Source organism: Eucalyptus grandis, chromosome 1, assembly GCF_016545825.1.
Source record: "Eucalyptus grandis isolate ANBG69807.140 chromosome 1, ASM1654582v1, whole genome shotgun sequence".
NCBI lineage: Eukaryota > Viridiplantae > Streptophyta > Magnoliopsida > Myrtales > Myrtaceae > Eucalyptus > Eucalyptus grandis.
This window is the reverse complement of record NC_052612.1, coordinates 34,811,492-34,822,762: the sequence shown is the minus strand read 5'-3', so window position 1 is coordinate 34,822,762 and position 11,271 is coordinate 34,811,492. Positions and strand designations below refer to the sequence as shown.

Genomic DNA, 11,271 nt, shown 5'->3' with positions numbered 1-11,271 from the left:
AACTCAAGAAGCAAGAAAACCAGCACCAGAAGATCCAAACAAAGAGAGAGATCATTACAAATCAACAAAGAATCGGCATAAGTCCGGTCATCCCAAAAACTGGCTCTCAGTTTCTGAAATTAAACAAAGAGCATAGAAGAAGCTTTATCTGATCGGATTGAAGCTATGCAAGAAGGGAATTGACATTCAAACCAAAAGGTAAAATGTATTGGAGCTAAATGGGTGTTCGAAAAACAATATGATTCGTACGAAACAAAGCAAGACTCGTGGCCCGCAAGGAAGGAATAGACTACTGTTTATTGGACGGCGCCTTCCTAAATGGATTTATCCATATGGAACAACCACCAAGGTGCACACAAAGCTTTTATGTTTAAAGCAAGCATGTTCTTGATAAGTTCTTAATTCAAAATGGTTTTGTCAAAGGTAAAGTAGACGACTTTATTTATAGTTTCCTACTTGTTCAAAATATATGTTTGAAAAGCAAGAAATTTTCTAAGTCACGCGTATGATGGGAGAGTTAACATTCTTTCTTGGTCTTCAAGTAAAACAATTGAAGGAATGAACTTTTATTTATCAAGAAAAATATGTTAATGATCTTGTCAAAAGGTTTGACTGGAAAAGTGCAAAAAGACCGACATACCGATGTCAAGTTCTTTTAGATAGACAAAGATGAAGAAAGGGAAGAAAGTTGATGCTGTATAGGAGCATCATTGGATCATTCATCGCTTCTAGACTTGACATTTTTTTGTTTGCATCCGTGCTAGGTTTCGAGATCCTAGAGAATCCCATCTCGGTGCTGCGAAACGTATCATTAAATATGTCATCCTAAGGCGGAGACTTAATCTTCTAGGATATTCGGACGTTGTATCAAAAGTTGAAAAGAGCACTGGGACTTGCGGTTGCTTGGAAACGGGACGGTGTCTTGGTTTACCGTGTCTCTTTCAACAAGTAATGTAGCCTTTGGAAAACTGCTATCAAAAATAGCAAGTGCCTGTCCATTTCACACATCTATAGTTTTTCTTCTCATAGGGGCACCAAATTCCACTGCTTTTAAAAGACACTGGCCCAAAAGAAAAAAGGACCGCTCTTATTTTCGGTAAGTACAGCTTCCTAGTCTTCTACTGGCTCCAGTTGCTTTCGTGATCGCACAAGCTGTCGAATTGTATTGATTCGTGGATTCCCAGGGGCCACGTCGAATCCGAGTCCTGTTTATTGGGGTTTTGATGAGTTGGGTGCGCACACAAAGTTTTGTATGTTCTTGGAACGACGCTAATGGTGACGTTAAGGGCACCGGTATGGATGGTATTCACATGACAATTCAATCGGGAAAAAGGGTTGGAGAGGAGGCCTTGGCATTGTTATTTGATGATCTTTGGGCACTATAATTTTAGTGCAGAATTCAAATATACATTATGTCTTCTTGATAAATGTCTCGAGAGTACTCACCATGATTTTTTTTTGTCAAAAATAGATATTGCATTCATTAATGAAACGAAACAAGGCAACGATGGATAAAATTCTGAACATAGAATTTCCGAAAGGGAGGGAGGAGGAAAAGTCACCCAATTTGCAGGAAGATTTTTGGAACGGTGAGAGTTTGCTAGCCAATCTGCCGCTCGATTTGCCTCGCGTGGACTATATTCAACCCTTGCTGATACGACCCTTGCTGATTTAATAAGGCGTAGCTCTTCTTTGCACTGTTCCACAATTTCCTTTAAGTCCCATGAAGGTTCGGCCCGGCCCATCACAGCTTCCACCAAACTTGAACTGTCGCTTTCTATCACCCATCTGCAGCTTTGACCAGTGCCTGTGCCCACGTGCGTAGCTTCACTTCGACTCAAGTGCTTCAATCCCTACAGCAAAGCTAGGACTTCTGCTTGCTGGGGAGAAAGCGCCTAGATCTGCACTGCAAAGCTGTCGGCCACGATCCCCGACGGGTCTCACAATATGCCAGCAGCCGAGCCTAAGAATTCGCCCGAAGACCATGAGGCATCGCCATTTAGCTTCATCTCATCTTTTCTGGCGGCGTCCATCTACTCAGTAGGTTTCGGTTTGTGGGTTTTTGCCCTTTCTGATTCTGCCATCTATTGAAGTTTTTTTGTTGAGCTAGTGCCAAATCTACAAGAGCCGTCAGTTGTGGAGGCTTGCCTCAAAAAATAAAATCGTTTCGGGATTTCCAGATGTTCCATAGCACAGAAGCAATTTGTTCTCTTTCAGGTAATATGTCGCTTCTTTCGAAAACTTCCATTAGCCACTAATCAAACCTTGTTATGTTGCTTGGTTTTTTGATGATATGGATTCGTGGATCTGCCCAGATTTTTTTGGTCCATTTGCAAAGTAGGAATAGATGTTATGTTGTTTCCATATGTGTGGCGTAGAGCGTACAGTAGGGGTCAAGTAGCATTTTCCTTTTATGCAAGTTCTCCCTTGTTGGTATGGCATCTTGGCATAGGCTCTATAGGAAAGTTCTTATTTTTAGGGAATAGCTAAGCTCCATATTCTTGTCCAGAGGGATCTAGGTAGCTTGAAAGAGCATGTTGCTCTGTTTTGTTCTGTTCTTGTGGCGTTAGAATAGGTCATATTGTACCCACTCTTCACAGTGTATGTTCCTGATTTATTACCAATCCAAACTAGACAATCATCATTTGTAGTCAAGCTAATGGGTGTCACAAGTATCTCGTTCGCTACTTGTTCTTCAAAAATATTCAGAATTAAACTTTCCTTCCATACCTGCGAGTCTTCATTGATAAGTTCTACCACCATAACTGGTTCATTTTGGTTAACTGGGCCTCTAAGCACTCCAGACTTTAGCCATTTATCTTCTCTTATGTTGATAGACTTGCCATCCCTACGGACCATTTAACCTCTGATTCTATGGCTTCTCTCCCCGTTAAAATGCTTTGCCATCCCCAAGACGGTCGCTGCCCTTTTCTTGCCTTCCACAAATCTCCATTTGGAAAGTAAATGCTTTTCAATATTCTACTCCACAAGGCTGAAGGTATTTTGGCTAATCGCCAAGCTTGCTTGCTGAACATTGCTCGGTTAAAATTTCTCAGATCTTTGAACCCCAAACCTCCCTCATCTTTTCTGGTTTTTAGTGTTCCCCGGTTTTTCCAATACAAGCCCCTTTTTGAATCACTTTTCTACCACCAAAAAGAAGCAGTTCTTTCTTCTATAGCTTTGCAAATGGAGATAGGCAATTTAAAAACTGACATTGCATAATGCGGGAGAGCTTGTACAATGCTCTTTATCAGAATTTCTTTCCCTGCTAGAATCCAAGCGAACATCTCCTTCTTTGAGTGACCCCATTCTGTTAGTATGCCAAGATGTTTTCCTATTTTTTCTATTATTGGGACTCTAAGTTGCTGTGCTAAGTTCCTTTTTAGAGATAACGGACAATTGCTGCTGAAACATACCCCTGATTTGTTTAAATTAACTGCTTGGCCCGATGCAAAACAATACTGGTTAAGAATATTTGCTAGATTTTGGCATTCTATAATAGTTTCGTTCAAGAAAAATATGGCATCATCAGCAAAGAGTAAATGAGACAGTGTAGGTGTCACGCCCCGATCCTCGGACGCGCGCACATCCTTCTACTTGGTCGATTTTAGAATGCGATATCCCAGGACTATGTATCGCCGACCCTTTCTATTTATTAAGCACATGTGGAAGCAGTTATAAATCCCCAGACAATAAAAGAATGGGATAGGAAAGTAGGCCATATTTTTCATATTGAAATTCATAACCACACTTTCATTAACAGCACAACTCATAGTATATTTACAATACTATTCACAACATACTTGTCTCACACCTATCTATACTAAGACAGGGTTTACAAAAGGGATGGGATCTCAGTCCACACCCGGGTTATATTCAAGATCCCTCTCTCGATCATCTTCTTCTTCTAAAGTCTTTCTCCCCTTCAGGTTCCTCTTCCTTAGCTTCTCCTCAGGGTCCTGAAATGGTTATTCAATAACCAATGAGACCACGTCTCAGCGAGTCCTACCCCCTAAAACTTGATTAGAAAGCCAATACACTATATTTGCCTAAACACGGCACGAGTTGGAGGACTTACTTTGGGCTCGCATTCCATCCGCATATTAGTACGGTTCAATAGGCATTCAAACAATCACATCACCGATCAAAGCATCGATCGAATCGACCTAGTCGATTTCATATCAGTCAGACCCTTTCAAGAACTAGTGGCTTTACGGTCCCACCCGACCCTCTCAAGAACTAGCGGCTTTACGGTCCCACCCGACCCTCTCAAGAACTAGTGGCTTTACGGTCCCACTCGACCCTCTCCAGATTCAATTTAGGAATAAATCTTAAATTCACTCATAAATTACTTTAGCACCAAATAAAGCTCAAATAAATAAACGGACTGCACCACGACAATCAGCACGAAATTCCGGTCACCGGCCATCCCGGTTGAATTTCCGGAAAAATAAATAATTAAATAATTAATTTCGAAAATTAAATAAATAATTATAAAAATCCAATTTAGGCTTATAATGCTGAATTGGATACCGAGACAAGCCCGGAAAATTACCGAGACTCGCTCCATAAATAACATGGCATGTCTACTTGCTAATGTCTATTTCTAACCACCTAACATGCATCATTAAGTCTCTAATTTAATTGATCTAAACTAATCTAACCACCTAATTGCATTTAATTAAATCTAACCAACCCTAAGCATATTTAGCAAACTAAGAAAGCTTTAGTGAGTAAAACTCACTTGACAAAAGCGGAGATCGAATCACCGCAACGGCGACACGACGGCGGCCGAAATTGGATTTTCGACAACACCGGCGGGCTTGGACCGGGCCTTGGACTTGGCCCCAACAAATCTCAGCCCAAATGAGATTTGTTCTTGCACTGGAATGGGCTTGCTCTTGGACTTGGGCCTAGCTGCGATTGGGCTTCAAAAACTGGGCTTGAAGACTACAATTGCTGAAAATGGGCTTGAAATAAAACTGAATTGGGCCTGTCTTTGCTGGGCCCGAAAGACTGAAATTGCCGGGCTTCCAATCCAATTGATGCTGGGCTGGAAATGCATCTGCAGATGGGCTGAAGCAAGCTCAACTGGAGATGGGCTTTGCCGAGCGTGAAACCTAGACTTGGGCTGAAGATACACGGACGAGGGGAACGTGCGGCTGCTTCGGTCTTTGCTGGAAGGTGCTACGACTTCGATTGACGATGGAGGAAATTCTCGGGCAGCTTGCTAGCTTCTGTGGCCGACCAACCTCAGTGGAGAAGGGGCATCCGCTGGCAGCTTCGGTCAACAGAAGAGGAGAAGCTGCTGGTTCCGTTGACTCCTTTGAAGACAAGTCGAAGTGGGGCTGCAGCGTCTACGTGGAGTTGCTGCTGGGAAATCGGTGGCTTCGGCGGTCCGTTTGTTGACCGAAGCAGAAAGAGGAGCGGGCAGGTGGCAGCGTGGAGATGGAGCAGCTTCGTGGACGAAGATGGATTCTTCGCTGGCGCGGCTGTTTGCTCGAGTTGAAGACGCAGACGTGAGGAGCAGCTTCGGTGGATCTTGCGACTTCACGGCAAGAAGATGGACCGAACGAGTTTGGAGTTCGGGTGCGCGGAGATGGGTGTGCAGGCGCGGCTTCTCTGCTCTTGGCTTCGTGCGAGGAAAATGGAGAGATGGGGGAGTGAGTGTAATCGGTTAGAGGGGTGAGAGAAAGAGAGAATGGATAGGGATGAGTGAGGGGCCCTTTGGCTTTTAATTCTCACACAAATATCTCCTAAAACTCATTCTTTAAATGCATTAATCTTGGCGCCCTGATAGCCATCCAAATGTCCCATATAGCAAAGTGGTCGATTTTTCTTCAGAGGGGGTTACGAAATTGAGAGAGATGGCTCCATTGGTTCTAAATCCCTCTTGATTTAAATCTCAATTGATTTTCACAAATTGATTGATCATTCATTGATCGTCTCTGCATTTTTTTTTTTTTTTGGTAAAGGTAAGAATATATTGATAGCTTAAGACAAAAGAACAAAAATGGCACCAAAAAAGCTTACACTCTAGATGCAAGAGCACAAGAGTGGAAGGGAGCCGCGTAAAAGCCATAAAAGGCAAAAGCACTAACTATAACAAACTCTGCCCAGCCAAAAACTTGGCCACGTAACCACCAAGGACGCCAGGGAAGTGAAGGGGATTTTTCCTCACTCAAGAATCCACCAAAAATTCGAATTGATACCAATGTTGCACACCCTCATCTTAAGATTCGATTTTAACTAAGTTCGAACTAAATTTCAATTCCAATCTCTCCAAATTGAGGTCCAAATTTCGATGTAGAAAAATCCCAAGAAATTTTCTATAAATCTCTGACACTCACAGGTTCAGCCTGAAAGTCCAATTTCTCATCAATTTAACCAATCTGAATTTCCATCCAAGTTCCGCGACGTCCGAACCCATTTTCCGTAAAAATCTCGGGACCTCCGAAAAATCTTCTGAGACTGAGTTGACGTTCCTAAAATAGCTTGTGACATCACTGAACTTTCGATTTCGAAATCGACTCAAATCGACGGTTAATTTCACTCCGGCGTGCTTTTAGTGTGACCTAGACTACCGGGTAGTTTTCAGAAATTTTTAGGGCAATTGACTCGTGGTCGATTTTCTTCGAGCCACAATGAACTCACTCGACACATTGGCTACTCTCAATTGTCGTGAAAATCTCAAGGGCTCGACTACCAACACGGGGTACCAAAACGACGAAAATCAAATTAGTCTTGGGTCGACGAGAATTTTCCAATTTAGTAGAGTCACCCACGATCGGCCACACATCTCGGTCGAACCGACCTATCTCGATCTCAATTCGATCTTTAGGCGTGCGGTAATGACCTCTAAAGATGAACACGGTCGAGAAGTCGATTCTGGTCGAATTCTCAAGTCTATTGCCTTAATATTCTTTAATGGCTTACCCAATTTAGTCTAGTTATCTCGAGAGTGATCAGCTCTGAGAACAACCCTATAGACGCGTCAATGAAATGCCCGATTAATTTAATAGAAAACAATACTGAAAATTCTGGATGTCACAGTAGGGCAGAACTTGTTTAGCTTTATACCCTCAATGCTTCCATCTTCAAGGGATTTGTTCATCATCCCAGTCAAAACATTAGCCGTTATGATAAATAAATATGGGGAGAGAATGTCGCATTGTCTAATTCCTCTTGAAGGGGTGAAGTATGGAGTAGGCTCCCCATTTATCTTCACACTTAGGGACACCGTCGAAACACATTGCATGATTAGAGATACCCACCGCTCACAGAAACCCATTTTCAGCATACAATCCCTAAAAAATTCCATTTGATTCTGTTATAGGCTTTCTGCATATCTAGTTTCAATATCACCTGAAACTTTTTCTTCCTTTTTGTCATTCTCAATTGATGCAAGACTTCCTGAACTATTAAAATATTATCTTGAATTTGCCTCCCTTGAACGAATGCACTTTGTTTAGGTTCTATAATCTCTAGAAGCCAAATCTTTAGTCTGTTTGCCATGACTTTTGAGATAATTTTGTAGCTGACATTGCACAAACTAATAGGTCTGAATTGGCCTATATTTTCTAGGTTTTTTTACTTTTGGTATTAAGGAAATATGCGTTCTATTAAGGAGGGGGTCGATGAAACCTGTTTCGAAGAAATTGTGCACTAGCTTAAACAAATCCAGCTTAATATCCTTCCAAGACTGTTGATAAAAAAGCCCATTTAGTCCATCGGGCCCAGGAGCCTTTAAAGAACCCAGCTGAAAAACCGTCTCTTTCACCTCTTCAAGGGTGACATTTGCCATTAGATTTTCATTTATTTCTTCTCTTACTGGTCTAGAACACTAATTTAGGATTGGCTAATAGTTCCTAGGGCCCACCGATTTGTATAAGTTATAGTAGAAAGACCCTATGTGTTGTTTAAGTACCGCTGGATCCCTGCACCAGCTTTGATCTTCCATTTGCAGCATTGTAATTATGTTTCTTTGTCTTCTTTGTACTGTTGTGGCATGGAAGAACTTCGTGTTTTTATCTCCCCATTGCAGCTAATTGATGCGTGCTCTCATCCCCCAATATTTTTCCTCTTGTTTCCATAGTTTGTCTATCTTGTCGATAACATTTTGTGCTTCTTGCTTGCTGAAATTTTCAGAGTTCTTGTTTGTTATCTCTGTTAATTCTCTGTTTAGCTCCTTGATACGACGTGGCGCATTGGCGAATTTTTCCTTACTCTACTTAACAAGCTCCGTAGAAATATCATTAACCTTCATTGAGAAACTCGTCTAGCTTAGTGGCGTTTTGTTCCATGTTCTCTTGATAATCTCTCCACACTCTTGATCTTCTGACCAATATGCTTCAAACCTGAAATCTCTCTCCCTTTTCTTGTTTTCAGGATGCAACACCAAGAGGAGAGGGCTGTGGTCTGAGCCAATTTCTGATAGAGCCTGTACTTCAGCAGCAGGGAAGGTAATTCTCCATTCCATTGTGCATAAGACTCTATATAATCTTTTTTAACATGGGCCTCCCCTTCCCGGTTGTTTGACCAAGTGTAGGCATAGCATTTGTTGTCCATATCCATTAGGGAACACTCGTTTAATAGATCTCGAAACGCTGCTATTATGTGGTTATCAGCTTCTCTTTACCCCACCTTCTCCTAAACGTATAAAATTTCATTAAAATCTCCCATACATATCCACGGTAAATGATTTGAAGACTGAAAATCCTTCAACTTTTGCCATAGCTTTAGTCTCTCCCCAAAGTTCGTCGATGCGTGGAGAAAAGTTATCCTCATTTGATAGCCACTATCTAGATCTCTGCAATCCAAATCAATAAACTCTTTAGAGCTGTCATTTACCTTTAACACCACTTCGTCACTCCACAAAACTGCTAAGCCTCCCGCAATTCCTTCTAGATTTTCTAAGAACAGATTTTGAAAATTAAGTCTCATTTTTACACCCTCCACCAGCATTGCTTTGTTCTTTGTTTCCATCAAAAAGATTAGATTGAGCCTTTCAAGAGCTACTAGAGCTCTTAGCTCTTGGAATGTCAGGGGATTGCCCAGCCCCTGACAATTCCAGCTTATAATTTTCATATCGTCGTTGGTGGCTTATTAGGGCTAGCCACCACAGCCCACTCATTGCCATCTTTGATCAACTGAATTTGGGTCTCCAAGAGCTCCGTATCATCAATCATAAAGGGAATTTGTTTTGCTATGCATTTATGTTTTTCGCCCTCTGCACTTTCATGCTTTTTTTGCTACATTTCCCAACCTTCGATAAGATCGGCTTGTTTGCTTCAAAACAAATAATTTGTTTGCCATGATCTGTAGTTTTCATGGTTGTGTTTGCTGGTTCTTCTGGTGATTCCCGCACTTTAAAGTTTTCTGCCCTCTTCTTGTTGCGATTTGGGGCTGTTAGGTTGTCAATTTCGTCTCTGGCCACTAGGTCCATTTCGTAAGTTATAGGAGGAATTTCTAGTGCCCTTTCTTCCAAAGTAAATCCATCTTCTACTTTGCCATAGAACGCATCCCAGTAGGGGCTATAGTCTCGCACTTCCGCCTTAAGCCATGGTCCATATTTTCCAACTTTGTTTTCAGCCCATGTAGTTTGTTCATACGGGATTTCTTCACAGTTTGTAGCATAGTGATCAATTTTTTCACATGAATAGCAATAGTGCGGCAATCGTTCATATTTAAATTCCACCCATAGTTTCTTGATTCCGATATCCAAAATAGCCCCCGATTTTAGTGGAGTTGATAAGTCCATTTCCACTCTTACTCTTCCACTTTTCTGTGGTCCGTTTCCCTTAGAGTCCACCTGAATCTCCAGAACTTTGCCTACCTTTTTTGCCAAATCATTAAACACACCTTCTAATATCCACCCAAGAGGTACCCCTCCAATATGCACCCAAAAAGCGCAGCGAGTATAATCATAACAGTGCTCTGGAATGTCAAGTTCACATTGTTTGAGAACTAGTAGGTTACTAGCAAAGGACCATGGCCCGAATTTCATTACTCTCTTTTTCCTCCTCCGATTGAAAAAGGAAAGAGAAAAAACCTGGTTCCTTTTGTGTACATATCACTGATTCTGTTCTTCATGCTTTCTTCATAGTTTGAAAGAAAGTTTGGAAGTTGACATTAGGTTTGGAATATAGCTTTCCGAAAAGGGTCTGATTGCATTCTGCTCTTTTTTTAGGGGGGATTTCTTTGATCACTTCAACTACATCATTCTCCAACCACAGGTGGCCCAGGCTTTTACATAAGGTTGCCAGACGCAATTCATACTCTTCTATACCTTCCATTCTTCAGATCTACAGGTAATAATTTTGCTGCCGGGTGTAATTTGCTAAGTGGATTTTTGAACTTTTGGAAAGGAAATGCAGATTGAAGGGAGCTCTATGGTTGAAATGGCAAGATTGAAGGGAACTGTGGTATGTCGAACCCGATTCAGCCTTTTGTCTCAGCAGGGAATAAGTAGAACTCAGTACAAAGAACAAGACCAGCACCGATTCAGCCTTTTGTCTCAGCAAGGGATAAGTAGAACTCAGTACAAAGAACAAGACCAGCACCGATTCAGCCTTTTGTCTCAGCAAGGGATAAGTAGAACTCAGTACAAAGAACAAAACCAGCACCGCTCAAACAAGGCGAGCTCCATTCATCAAGACCCATTCAACTTACTTCGTAGCAGTCTACTTTAAAGCCAAAAACCCATTCCGCTACAATAAAAGCAGACAACCCAGAAGACAACCATAAAGACAATGGCAACATCCCACCTTGCACTAGGCTAGAACTTCGAGTCATAAAGCATTGATTGAAATCACCGCAGGTAGATGGTAGGACTGTTCCATTGCTCAGGACTTCACGTTTCTACGGGTAAAACAATAGGGGAGGGTTTCTGATGATTACGTAATGGGTCCATGATTGATTGATGAAGTTTTGTAATGCGATGAGTTTGATGAGTGATAGAAATATGACAATGGTTTCTCCTATTTTAGCATAGACCTGTGCTGTACCATAATGTCCATGCTTTCTCTATTAGCACAAAAGGGTCGAAACATTTATATGATAAATCTTGTTTTAGCCAAGTTCACAACTTATATTTATACTTCCAGTTTCATGGAAATCATTTTTAAACAAGATGGTTAGTTTTCATTTATTTGGGAATTTAGGAAAAAGTGATTTTTTTTTCTTATCAGAGAAAAGTGATTTCTTTCTTATCAAAAGGGGAAGTCATTTTCCTCTAATTTAATCTTGTTATTTTCAGTTCATGGAAAGTGA

General features: G+C 41.4%; 1 long non-coding RNA gene across 1 annotated transcript; it reads left to right on the top strand.

Moving 5' to 3' along the window:
* Positions 1-1,667: 1,667 nt before the first annotated feature.
* Positions 1,668-11,063, top strand: LOC120291253. The gene is made up of 4 exons (XR_005549189.1): positions 1,668-2,217; positions 8,389-8,462; positions 10,190-10,257; positions 10,377-11,063. It is a non-coding gene; the product is annotated as an uncharacterized LOC120291253 (long non-coding RNA).
* Positions 11,064-11,271: the final 208 nt, after the last annotated feature.